Raw genomic sequence first — 12,409 nt, 5'->3', positions numbered from 1 at the left:
GCAGAGTGAGTTTAATTTTAAAGAGGATGCAGGGTATCTTTTAGAAAGATTTTCTTAATTATCTGGATTAATCTTGACTTTCAACTCCAGATAAGAAATAGGATATCCCACAAGGAGGATTTGCAGCATGTAGGGAATTTTTTTGCCAACCAGGAAAGGCTCCCAGGGACTTAGTTATTAAAGTTACATTTATTGGTGATTATGTCTATTTCCTGTATAAAATTAAACTTCAAAACAAACACTTGAAAAAGTCAACAGAAGTCAACTAAATGGCATGGCTTTTTTATAAATGTAAAAGAAGTGGCCATTTTCAAAGCAATTCGTATTAGCTGGAAGATTGAATAAAATAAATGTAAGAGTTTAACATTAACCCCTGGCAAAAGTTGACACAGTTGTAGGTACACATCCACATCCACACTGTTCATAAGGGATAATAGACACACTGCCCAGAGAGACACAACTTTAATTCCACCCAGGGGCTCTTGTGACATTGTAAACTAGGTAACTAGAGTCTGAGGGGTTGAAGCTGTCTCTAGACCTTCTGGATGGGATTAATTCCATGTAATTCTCTTCAGCCCTTTCTAATTGGTTAAGATGTGTGAGACGCCATGCATGACGGAATCACTTAGCCATCTGCATCTCACACGGGCCACTTCAAACAGAAAAAAAAAAAAAATCTCTTGAGAAGAGAAGCCAGAAATTGGCTCTACCTTACAGGAATACAGACACGATGATAAATCAAAACAGTGAACACCCAAGCTGTTACCTCAACTATCCCACCTCCATTGGAAAGAGCAATTACACTGTAAATGAGCCCGGATGCTGCAGGACGGAGTGCCTCACTATCTGTGTGGAGGATGAAATTCTGATAAAAAGCAAATGCTGACATTGAAAGCAGCTATATCAAGCCTTGTGCAAGGATACAAATTTGTTTCATTTTATAAAATAGATCTAGTGGTAACAAAAATACCATACACCGAATGAAAATCCAGCTGTGTGCCCGCTACCCAGCAAATACTTATTCTGGTGGTTAGAAAATAATAAGCTCATTGTTATGACATGAAGGTAGTTATGTTAGGGCATCAGGTAGTTGCTTGCATTTTCACTATTCTGTTTGCTTGTTATGGTGCTATATAAAAACCACCAGAGCCCACAAGTCACTACAATAGCAAAACTCCAACAAGATTATCTAGCGTTTCACAAAGAGCACCATATGTGCTTGGTGATCATTCCTTCTTCCAACCAAATACATCTAAACAAGAGCAAACTGTCACCAGTGAGTTGTTGGCCAGCAGTGGGCAAGAGAGCGCTTATCCTCCACCTTAAAGGAAAATCAGCTTTGGATTAACAAGCAACTGATTTATAGGAAGGTCTTTCCCATCTCTACCAGACCAAATACCTTTTAAAATTTCATAGCCCTCTGCAAAACATATGCTGCATGCCACAGAAGGATTCTAAACCACAATATTTTCCTGATCCAAGGCTGCTCACCAAAATCAGAGCCTGTGAAGATATTTTTGGTAAACTTTGTTTACCAACATCCAGAATTGGCCACCAAGAAGCAAAGCTTCAGAAAGAGCATGGAATGTTTCTAGATGAAACACACAGCACCAGTGCTGCCCTGCTGTCCCTCCTCCTCTTTCCTCCTCATAGTCCTGACCTGACTTTGTTCCTTGCTTCTCCACCTTGCACATCAGCTCCCTGAGGGCGGGGTTTGGCATTCTTGTTCCTCACTGAATCCTGCCCTACCTGGCAAATAGGGCGCCCCATGAATTACTTGCTTTATGACAAGAGGCCTTCGCCTACAGTTTCAGACAGAGGTGGAGCTGTTTACCGAACTTTTATGGAGTGCTGCCCTCTGACTTTATGTGTGTTCTGGGGTTTCCTCAGGCTTTTGGCAAGCCCAGGGTCCTTCAGTGATCTGTGCAGGAACAATCCCACTAACTGTGGTCTGATCACGGGTTTAGAGCCCATGGCCTGCCTTCAAAGCCCTTTAGAAGATGGCTTTGTTCAACCCTCCAACTTTCTTGCTCTGTTTTCAGCACATGTGTTCTGCCACTGTACTCCACATAGGATACTGTATTTGTCCCCAAATGTTCTTTCCAGCCTTCCCAGCACCCATGACCACCAACACACATCTTAGTGTGATCTCACCCACTCGTCAAGGCTTCATTTAGGAATTCAGGCTTCCAGGGAGCTCACCCTGGCATGACAGTGGCACCATCACCATCGTTACCCTGGCTGGCAGGGTGCTCCACTCCCCCACTGTTCAGATCTCCTTCTCTCCTATTGCAGTAACACTGTCTCTACTGTGTATCTGGACACTTGGGTTGTTTGTTTTCCCATGAGCCTTAGCTTTGCTGTTAGATTAAGCTGAAGTTTCCATTGTTTTTGCTCATCGGTCTCCATCCAGGGCACAAGTGGGAAACACTCCTTGCTCACAGTAAATCTCAACTGCAGGATACACACGGGGGGCAGGAGTGGGTAATGAGTATCTGATTTTAGGGTGGGAAAGAATTCACCAAGCCTAAAAACATGCTGTGTCTGCTGTAGTCCTTCCCTGACATCCCAAATAACCTTTCTGTGCTTAAGAGTCTCCGCAGTAGGCCAGGAACAGCATATGTTAGTCACCGTTGAATCTCTTCCTATTTTCAAATTAGTGCTTTAAATTGACTTGGTAAAGAACAAATGTTTGATGAATGAATGAGTGAGTGAATGAATTCATAGGAAATCTTGCTGCTCCCTTGTATCTAGCACCCCCCTGATCCCAAGTTGGAAACACACATCGTTAAGGCAGTCTCTAAAGCACCTTGGTCTGTAATCCTTATCCCCCTCCGCAGCCACCCACACCCTCTGACCAAGCATTTATCTCAGGGCACAAAATGCCATTTGCCTGCTGATCAAAGGCTGTGGGAATGGGCGGCTGGACCAGCTGCACTCAGTTCCTGCCCACGCCCTTCCTGTTTGCAGCAGCCCACCCTGGGGCTATTATGTGTTGGGCAGGCTTAGCAGAAGCCCTCCTCCATTGCTCCTTCTCTGGTCTTTGCAGACACTGTGGGTCTGAAGTGGCAGCCCCTTGCCGGTGGAACCTGCTTTCAGTGTTTCATTGTCCCAGCCAAGACGCAGATATGGGCCAGACGCTCCTTTCCCCTTTCCTGGGACACTGATAAGGGCATGAAAACAGTTCTCTCTTTTCCTGCACAAAAGCTAACTTAGAAGAATGGGTGGAGAATACGTGATAACCAGCCCGAATTTGCCATTTGCCGGCTTTCTGAAAAGAAATGTGGTGGGGAGGGCAGGAGAGAAGACAAAAAGCTTGGAGTTGTTGCTCTGGGTTGTAAAAGCCAAGCACCTCTTGATGACAGTGCCTCCCTTCCAGCCTTAGAGCCCTGTTTCATTTCTGTAAAGGGAAACGCTGTCCCCAGGTCACAGGGCCACAAGTGACGACTCCTGCAGTTGGCTGGGCCACCTGGGAGCTTCTCATGTGACTCATTCACCCAGAGTGTGGCTTACAGGGAAGAATGAAGGGAAAGGGAGAAAGACAAGGTGTCTTCCTGTGTGATTAACCCATTCCCATCTGGACTCTTACCCTTAGGAACCTGTTCCCTTAGCCAATTTCTTCTCCAGAAGTGCTCGTGTTCATGATGTCAGCTCCATAAACCCCACACACTCTCAGTTTATCCCAAGTGTCTGTGGTCAGGGGGCTCTTAAAATAAACAAAACAATCTGGAGGAGCCAAGTTATTTTGCAAGGGAAATCTTTCAAACCTGCACTTGATGTCTTGTGAATGCAGAGTTGAGAAAAATGGAGGATCACCATTTCTCTCTGGAACTGAAAAAGGGGGGTGGGGAGTGGGGAGAGAAGTAGGACTTTAAAAACATTTCCTGGTGGAAGAACACAGCTCCAAGACAAATACTGGCCTCCTAAATGCCACCACTCCTGAACCTGGTGCAATCAGTGGGTCCTATAGTCTTCATTTTCTTTTTCAGAAAAAGAAGAGTATTTCTTGAGCCCAATTCAAGGAAATTAATTGGTTTTTGGGCACAGTCACAATATCAGTGCTGTGTTTTTACAGCCACTGAGACAGCACAAACACACACAGGGTTGAGAGTCAATGATCAAGATTATCTTGGAGGTATCTTCTGGTTCTAAAGTGGCATGGCTCCTAGCTTCTGGTCAAAGTTTCTCTCTCAGTCTCATTCTCATTTACCTGAAGAATTGACTCAGACTCTTGACCAGCCCAGGTCATTTTGGAATTGGTGGAGAAGAAAGTCAGCGATGGCCATTGTTGCTTCTCCCACTCTTGGAATGTGAGAGCAGGTGGTTAAATGTCTGCTCCATCACTGAAAATCCAATTTCACAAAGCATGTACTCAAGGAGGGCTCTACTTGCTCATGAACTCAGCTGAGATGGTAGCCAAGAGGAGAAGTAGAAATAAGTCTGATTAGGCAATTCGGACCCTGTCCTGGGAAGCAACAGGTTGACTGAAACTCTCATTGCTGGTGGTGAAAGTCTTCACCAGAAAAGACAGCTAGACCATGTTGAGAGGAAGCAGCGGCCAAGCAGGACAAGCAGGAGCTGACAACTGCTGCAACATGGACTCTAATCTGTGGGGTATACTTGTGGTGGAGGTTGCTTCCTAATTAGGGTGAACATTGCCATATGTTTGCAAAGAGGTAGCACGCAGAACAGCCTGAGGCTGTCAGTTGTAACACGGACTATAATCCAGGAAACATACTTGTAACTGCAGTATTTCCTCAAGTTAGGGTGAGTTTCTATGGTACAACAGGTTTTCCCAGGCAGGTGATTTGCATCTCTGGGAGGAGATGGGGAGCTTATATCCACCAAATGTCCTGGGTCACTCTCCAAGACTCCATTTTTCATCATGAACAGGCTGCATTGAACAAATACAGCCCACCAGTCATGACTGGGATGTGCCTCCCTAATTTTCCTGGAGGAAACACTTGACTGTCTTTACAGATCTTACTATCCTAGATTTCTGTCTCTCAAATTATCATCCAAATTATTCATAGGATATTCCTGTCACCCTTTATGCTTCCATACATCAAGTTTCCTGGTCTGAATTCCTATGATTCTTATTTCAGTTCTAGCTCTGGACTCGCTCATTTTTCCCCTAAGAAGACTCTTCCACCATTGAGTCGCCTTGGCAAGGACTTTGCTGGATAACTTCCAATAAGCATTACCCATTGTCAAGTAGTTCCAGAACCAAGAATCGCCTAAGTAGAAAAGGAGAAAGCACAAAATTAAGTAGAATGCCAAGCATCTCATACTACAAATGGAAGAGTTAGACAATGAGAACAAGACATAAAAGGATTGCATCAGCTTATATCTAGAATAAAGTCTCAGGAATTGGAAAGGATTTTTTTTTTTTAGCCATGGAAGAGGCCAAATTTCTAAAGGAAGCTCTCTGCAGCATCTTCAGGGTACAACCAGCCAGTATTGCCTCAACAGTGAAGCAGTTTTCACGAGGCATCCTTTCCCAGTGTGGATCTAATCGGTGAAAATCCAACTAAAGTCAGTAACAAATTAGATGCCCTGTGTATAATTGTAAATCCCAGAAGAAAAGGTCAGCCCATAGCATAAGAAGAGGAAAAGCACAAGTGAGGAAGGAAGATTGTGGAATGTGAAATAGTTGTCTACGAGATTTGTTTAGAATTTTCTGTTAGAGTCACTGGAAAAACTTCACAATCACATGGCCTGTCCGGAGCAAGGGAGGATGAGAGGACAGATTGCCGTTTGGCAGCTTCTGCTTTTAAAGAATTGGTGCAATCCTCTTCCTAAAGTGAGATTTTTTTTTTCTTTCATAAGAATTTGTTCTTTGAGGGGTTGGCGCTGTGGTGCAGCGGGTTAAAGCCATGGCCTGAAGCGCCAGCATCCTATATGGGCACCGGTTCTAGTCCTAGCTGCTCCTCTTCTGATCCAGCTCTCTTCTATGGCTTGGGAAAGCTGTAGAAGATGGCCCAAGTACTTGGGCCCCTGCACCCTTGTGGGAGACCCGGAGGAAGCTCCTGGCTCCTGGCTTTGGATTGGCGCAGTTCCAGCCGTTGCAGCCATCTGGGGAGTGAACCAGCAGATGGAAGACCTCTCTCTCTCTCTCTACCTCACTCTGTAACTCTGCCTTTCAAATAAACAAAATAAATCTTAAAAAAAAAAAAGAATTTGTTCTTTGAAACTCCAGCTGTTTGGCAAAAACTGTCTCAACTTTGTGATCCATTATTATTTAAATTTTATGAGAAGTAAAATGAATCATAATCACCTCTGTCCCCCACCCCCTAAATCCTGAATTTGAAAGAAAAGCCATATGAATATCTGTAATGCTCATCAAATCAAACCATGGGGGTCCTGTGATATCATTTTAGATTTGACCTTGAAAAATAAAGTGTTAACATAAGGTATATTTGGTAACTCATATAGATGAAGTAAGATCAGATGGAAGGATGCAATCTAAGCAATTTGCTCTCTGAGATTCGTCCCAGGTCTCAATGCAGGGAGGGATTTTGCTTCTTCAATCTGAAAACGTTGGTCTTTGGCTTGCTATATCAATCAAGGCAACAACTTCTACACACATCTTGAGTTTCCACTAAAATCAAGACAGGTAAATATTTGGCCAAAATGTATCCATCTGCTACTCAAAAATGATTGTCTGTTCCAGGATGGGAAAGAAAAAAGTAATAAAGGCAAATATTTATTTATCACGGTGGGCCCAGGCCCTGTGCTTAGAGTTTAGTGCTTGAAGGTGCAGCCAAAAGTTCATCAAAAAATGAAATTAAAAGATAATTTTGGCATAAAAAATTTGAAATCCATGCATTGTTTATTCATAATCATGTTTATTTATGAATTTTGTGAAGATTCACTCATATTATCTCATAAAGGCTTAGTTATGATTTACCTTTCCTGAAGCTGCTTCCCTGGTACTAGCAAGTTAAATCCTCACCCATGTAGCTTTCCAGAGGGATTACATTCTCAGAGGACTTTCATATCTATAATTGCTTTAAAACCCTGTGTTGTACATAGAACAGATACTGGTAAAACTGAGAACACGGTGGGTGGAATTATCTAAAGACAGCTAAATATGGAGCAGCAGAGCTGAAAATAGAAGCTAGGTCATACTTTGTTTCCTATTTTATTTCATAAAATAAGAAAACCTTACAGGTTATTTTCAAGTTTCCCTCCAGTTTCAAAACCTCCACGCTGCAGGTCTTTTCCAAGATTAAGAAGTAATCAGCTATACTAACTCCCAGAATATTTGGAAAATAGTCTACTGTCAATCCTGGGTTCATTTCCACTTTTAGAGGTCAGGAGATGGGTCCTAACTTTAGAAATTCACTTTAATACAATCAGACTAGGCATTGCTGCAGTTTTCTGAAGTTTCAGTAATAAAACTGAGCTAAAATCCCAAGAATCTTAAGTTTTCCTTGGAAGGCTGATGGGGAGTGATGATTCCGACTGGGATAAATGGGGAATCGTGAGTTAGCCCAGTCTAGGTAAGTAGCATCCACATTCATTACTATGCAATGAACAAAATCCTTCCTGATAGGGCCGAATTCTGAAGACAAGCTTCATACATTTTTGGAACTATAGCCAAAACATTTATCCTACTGGGGATCATTTATTTACAAAGGTATTTCCAGAATTTTGTGGAAAAATGGAGTTGAAATATGTTGATTTCAGTATAAAAACATTTGAAATCCATGTGGTTTTTTCATCATCCATATTTTCCATGAATTTTTGGAAGACCCCTTTTATTTGTTTCCTATCCTTCTCAGTGTCTGTCTAGTGCTTAGCCCAGTGATGAAAGTCAGTCTATTTTGTGGGTTTTTGTAGTGGTTGAATGAGTAAATAAGTAACTATTTTTGAAAATCAATAGTGTTATAAATGTAGGTAATCAGGACTGAATGGCTATTTGTTGACATCAGCTCCTGACACTGTTTCTGCTCACGCTGGGTTTGTAATGTCATGAGATGGAAACAAGTGATTCAACACTCAACATTCAATTCAACAAGTAATTCAAAATTGAACATTCAATAAGTAATAAGGTAACAAAATCAGTTTTATCCTTGCACCCTAGGGTCACTTCCCTCTGCCCATCATCTATTTTCAAGTCATCAACTTGACCACTGCTCCCAGATCTGAGGCTCCTCCTTGCTCCACCAGGGGTCACAGGCCCCCTGTAAATCCTGCTTCCCCTTGGAGGTCCACAAGGAGGAGGAATTATCAGGCAGACCTCTCTCCAACTGCTGCCCCCTCTCACTTTCTCCAGAATCTCACCAAACAAAGTTAAATGCATGGGTACATGCCACTGGATCACTGGGCAAAACTAGGAATCATAAAATATGAAGGAAGAAATGTCAAACTGCATGCTACATAGGACCTTCCCAGAGGTCAAAGGGAGATTTCCCCAAAGTGAGATCTGCCAGGCTGTGACCATGATCCTACCCTGCACCCCTCACCTGAGCCTGCCTGTCACTCTGAAAGCACCTTCAATTCACCATGTTCCTAGCAGCAGTCACACACACACACACACACACACACACACACAGAGCACATAAAAACGTGCTGTCTTTATTGGTGGTGGCTCAGAGAGAGTGGGAAGTAGAGAATACAAGCAGTTTCAGTTCCCTCAGGGTGGGGTAGGGTAGCATCTTCCAAGACTAACTTCAAAGAGGAATCTGAAAGATGGCAAGAATCTCCAAACAGGGTCCTGTTCCTAACATGTGACCTCAAGACATTTAGGGAGTGGGCAGAGCCTTTCCTGTTGCTGTGGCACAGCGCGCCCCCTTCCTTGCTTTAGAGGTTCTAGAACAAAAAGCAAACCAGTGCAGCAAGTGACCAAGAAGGGTCGCTGGGTGTGGGCAGCATCTGAAGCACAAGGACTGGAGGGCCCTACCTGGGAGCAAGAACCCAAGAAGGAAGTTGGATTTCTTCAGCTCAGCAGGCCTTTGAGAGCACTGCTCCACGCAGGCCCCGTGCTAAGGCCATAGAGTACACAGTGGACAAACAGCAAGTCACGGTAACAGAGCCCAGCCTGTCTCCCAGATGCAGGCGCAACTGAGGCAGGGCTCTGTCCTAGGGAAGCCAGCTCTTGAATCACCAAAGATGAGCATCAGGCTTAGGGCTAGGATGTCCAACTGTGGCAAGAAGAGAACTGAGTAGGCAACTCCTGGTAAAAGTCCTGATTCCAGGGCAGCAGCTACGCACGGGCTGGGGGAATCCCGTGCTGTGTTGGTTGAGGAGGCAGCAGGCAAGATAGCAAGGGGTGAGACAGCTTGCTCCTGACTCCCCCAGGATGGACTGGGGCCCTCCCAGGGACTCCTTACCCAAGGGTTCAGCACAACTAACACTGGGCAGTTTCCTCTTGGCCTTTCTGCTGCCCCAGACTGCAGGAATCCCCGAAGACTCGGTCACGGAGGTGCCACAGGCGCCAAGCTCCCTGCCTGGGCTCTTGTGGTGGAGGCCTCGCGCCGACCACATTGTCTCCTGAGCCCCAGGGCGGCTGGCTCCCGGCTTCACCTCTGTTTTCCTAGTCAGTTCCTCCCTGGGCTTGTTTGTGTAAGAAACCCTCTCTCCCTGTTTCCTGTGTCTCTGTCATTTCCTCCCATTGCCATTCTACACCATGCCACTGCGGGCCATTGTTTTTCGTGCTAACCACAAGCCCAGAGCTTGGGAAGGGCGGGTAGGTGGGCGCTGGAGGGCAGGTCCGTGCTGTCCTGCATCACCACCTCCCATCCCGGTAAGCTGGTGGCAGCGGGCTTTGCTTGTCCTTTCAGAAGAAGCTCGGTATCAGGGAAAAGCTGCTTGCCAATTAATCCCCTGTATCTCCACAAGGGCCCGTTCCCAGCCGTGAAAACGGCAGAGGTCTGAGAGCGCTGATAACCATCTTCGTCCTGGAAGTCCTGACGGTCCCATTCGCCTCTGATTTTCTGACATGTTCTTACTGGTTTTAAAATAACTGAAAAATAAACGGAGTCTTACTGATAGGGGAGCGAAACAGAGACCCCAGCCAGGAGGGGAGACATGGCTACATACTTAGAAATAAATTTCTTGTAGCTCTGTTTGATGATGCCTGAACATGTCGGCCCTTGGGCTCAGACCCGCGTTCACCCAGCCTGCCCTAGAGTCAGGTCAGCTCCTTCGTGTTTTCTTGGCAGCGCTTTCAAAAGCCAGGTTCTCACAGCAGCTCAGACCTGGGCTGCTTCCTGCGCACTGGGGGGAGGGCACTGAAAAAGTAGCTTGGCTGGGGAAAGAGGAATGTGATGCCTTTTTTATTTATCATTGAAAAGCCCGCGCCTGGCTCCCGTGTTGATTTCTAAATATAAACAGGAGGAGAGCTGAGGTCCTTATCCAGTTGAAGGAGTAAACGAAAAACACGTGGGCTGAGTTTTGTAGCGCAAGATATTTTTTCAAAGTGTTAACTCCAACAAAGTGAACTGAGCAAGATTTGACATACTACCGACCTCAGCTTGCTTTCCATAAGAGATGTACTGAAACACATTTATTTTTCAACAGTTACCTAGCAGAAGCTCGTGGTTCTATTTTGGTAACATTTGTTCCATAAAACTTTCATGGTTTTGGCCAGCTCCTTTCATTACACGTTTCCCACCAGTTATGACACGAAGGGTCACTCATCAAAGAGATTTTGTTTATTTCAACTTTTAAAGAGCAATGTGGTTACCAGGAACATGTAAGCTCGCAGGTTTCTGGGAGAGCAGGGAAAGGTTTATAAAGCACACATGAAATAGAAACATATCAAGTTCCCTCACTTCAATAAAGTGTTTGTCATTAAGGGATTCAAGTAAGCCCTGCGCTACCCCCACATTGCAAAGCTACTGATCTTGGGATAAAACCTAAATATTGATCAGTCACCATTTATAATTTAAGAAAATAATGGACCAACTCCTTAGGACCAGAGAAAACTGTAAGGTTGTAAAATTATTTTCTTTAAAAGTGATCTATTTTATTTATTTGAAAGGAGGAGAGAGTGGGAGAAAGAGAGAGAGAGAGAGAGAATCAATCTCCACCCACTGGTTCATTCCCCAAATGGCTGCAATGGCCAGTGCTGGAGCAGGCCAAAGCAAGGAGCATGGAACTCTATCCCAGTCTCTCATGTGGGTACAGGGACCCAAACAGTTGGTCCATCTTCCACCACTTTTCAGGCACATTAGCAGGGAGTTGGAACAGAAGTGCAGCAGCTGGGACTTGAACCAGCACCCATATGGGATGCTGGCATTGCAGGCAGCAGCTTAACCTGCTGTGCCACAACGCTAACCTGCAAGTTTGTAAAATTCTTTTCAGGAACTGACCCCTCTCAAAAATTCTAGATTCATAAAAGTCATTTTCAAAGAGACATTCTATTAAAAAAAATGCAAAGGAGTTCTTTTTTAACAAAAACATCAGGAGAGATTTCTTTTTCAAAAGAGGATATTTTCAAAGATTACTTTCATTACTGGAATTAAATTGTTGCCCTGCTTTTGGATTTTTCAATGAACATTAGAACATACTGAAATATTTAGGGATGAAATGAAATGATTTGTTGAGTTCTACTTTTGGATGAGGTTTATACGGAGGATGATTGGCAACTCGTTATTAACGGCTGATTTCATTACAGTAGTTGGTCTACTTTTGCATGTTTCAACTATTCAATAAAAGCAGTTTACAAAATAAGAGACAAAAATAAATGTATTTTCCCAAAGAGAATTGATACTCTTACTGTCTCCTCGTTCGGCTTTTCTAATCAAGGAACACTTCACTCCCTTGCTCTTCTGGTGCTCTCCTCTCACAGAGGCTGGAAGGGTTGGAACTGTGAGAGACATGGAACTCCGAGCAGATATGTCATTTCTCAGCTAGACAATGAAAGAAATGCAAATCCTTAACTTCATGCAGATGAACTGACATTACTGAAGCACTTAAGGGCCCAGTCTAAGCAATTTGCAATGAGGCAATGTGGACTCTCAACTTGCTGCTACTTAGCCTTAGAGCAGATACCTCTTCTTTCAAAGGTACTCCTTAGAGATCTGTGGTGACAATATTTGGAGGAATAAGTTACTTTCATCACTTTACATATTTCTAGTTAGAAGATGTAAAGAGAAGATCTTAGAAGTAAATAAAAAAAAATTTTTTTTTTCAATCTGGCTCTACAGAAACAAGCTTAGCCAGGAGCTCTGCAGTTGACTTCATCAGGGGAGGCACTTTTACAAAACAGCAAAACTTCCTAGCATGTGGGAGAGAGAAGCCATTTTCTTTCCAAAGACCATTATTCTTGATCCATACCAAAATCTATTTTCTGGATTTACCTCGTAGACTCTTCCATGAGCTGCTGTGGAATGAGTCTTGTGAAACAAGATTTTCCCATGACAGGGAACTGCTCATTTCTCACAAAATCGTCTTCCTA

The 12,409-nt window shown here is 43.9% G+C and overlaps 1 long non-coding RNA gene and 1 pseudogene across 1 annotated transcript in view; both read right to left on the bottom strand.

The window, feature by feature from the left end:
• The window catches only part of LOC127492968 (succinate dehydrogenase [ubiquinone] cytochrome b small subunit, mitochondrial pseudogene), a 46,674-nt pseudogene extending 37,182 nt beyond the window's left edge, over nucleotides 1–9,492 (bottom strand).
• Nucleotides 9,493–11,730: 2,238 nt separating this feature from the next.
• Nucleotides 11,731–12,409, bottom strand: part of LOC108177469 (uncharacterized) — a 251,378-nt gene continuing 250,699 nt past the window's right edge. Inside the window, exon 3 of the long non-coding RNA XR_016233775.1 lies at nucleotides 11,731–11,861. This is a non-coding gene — a long non-coding RNA (uncharacterized LOC108177469). The remainder of the gene's footprint in view (nucleotides 11,862–12,409) is intronic.

The sequence above is a fragment of the Oryctolagus cuniculus genome, chromosome 5, assembly GCF_051225735.1.
Source record: "Oryctolagus cuniculus isolate XC-2025 breed Fujian yellow rabbit chromosome 5, ASM5122573v1, whole genome shotgun sequence".
NCBI lineage: Eukaryota > Metazoa > Chordata > Mammalia > Lagomorpha > Leporidae > Oryctolagus > Oryctolagus cuniculus.
The sequence above is the reverse complement of the archived record's forward strand: the minus strand, read 5'-3'. Positions and strand labels throughout refer to the sequence as shown.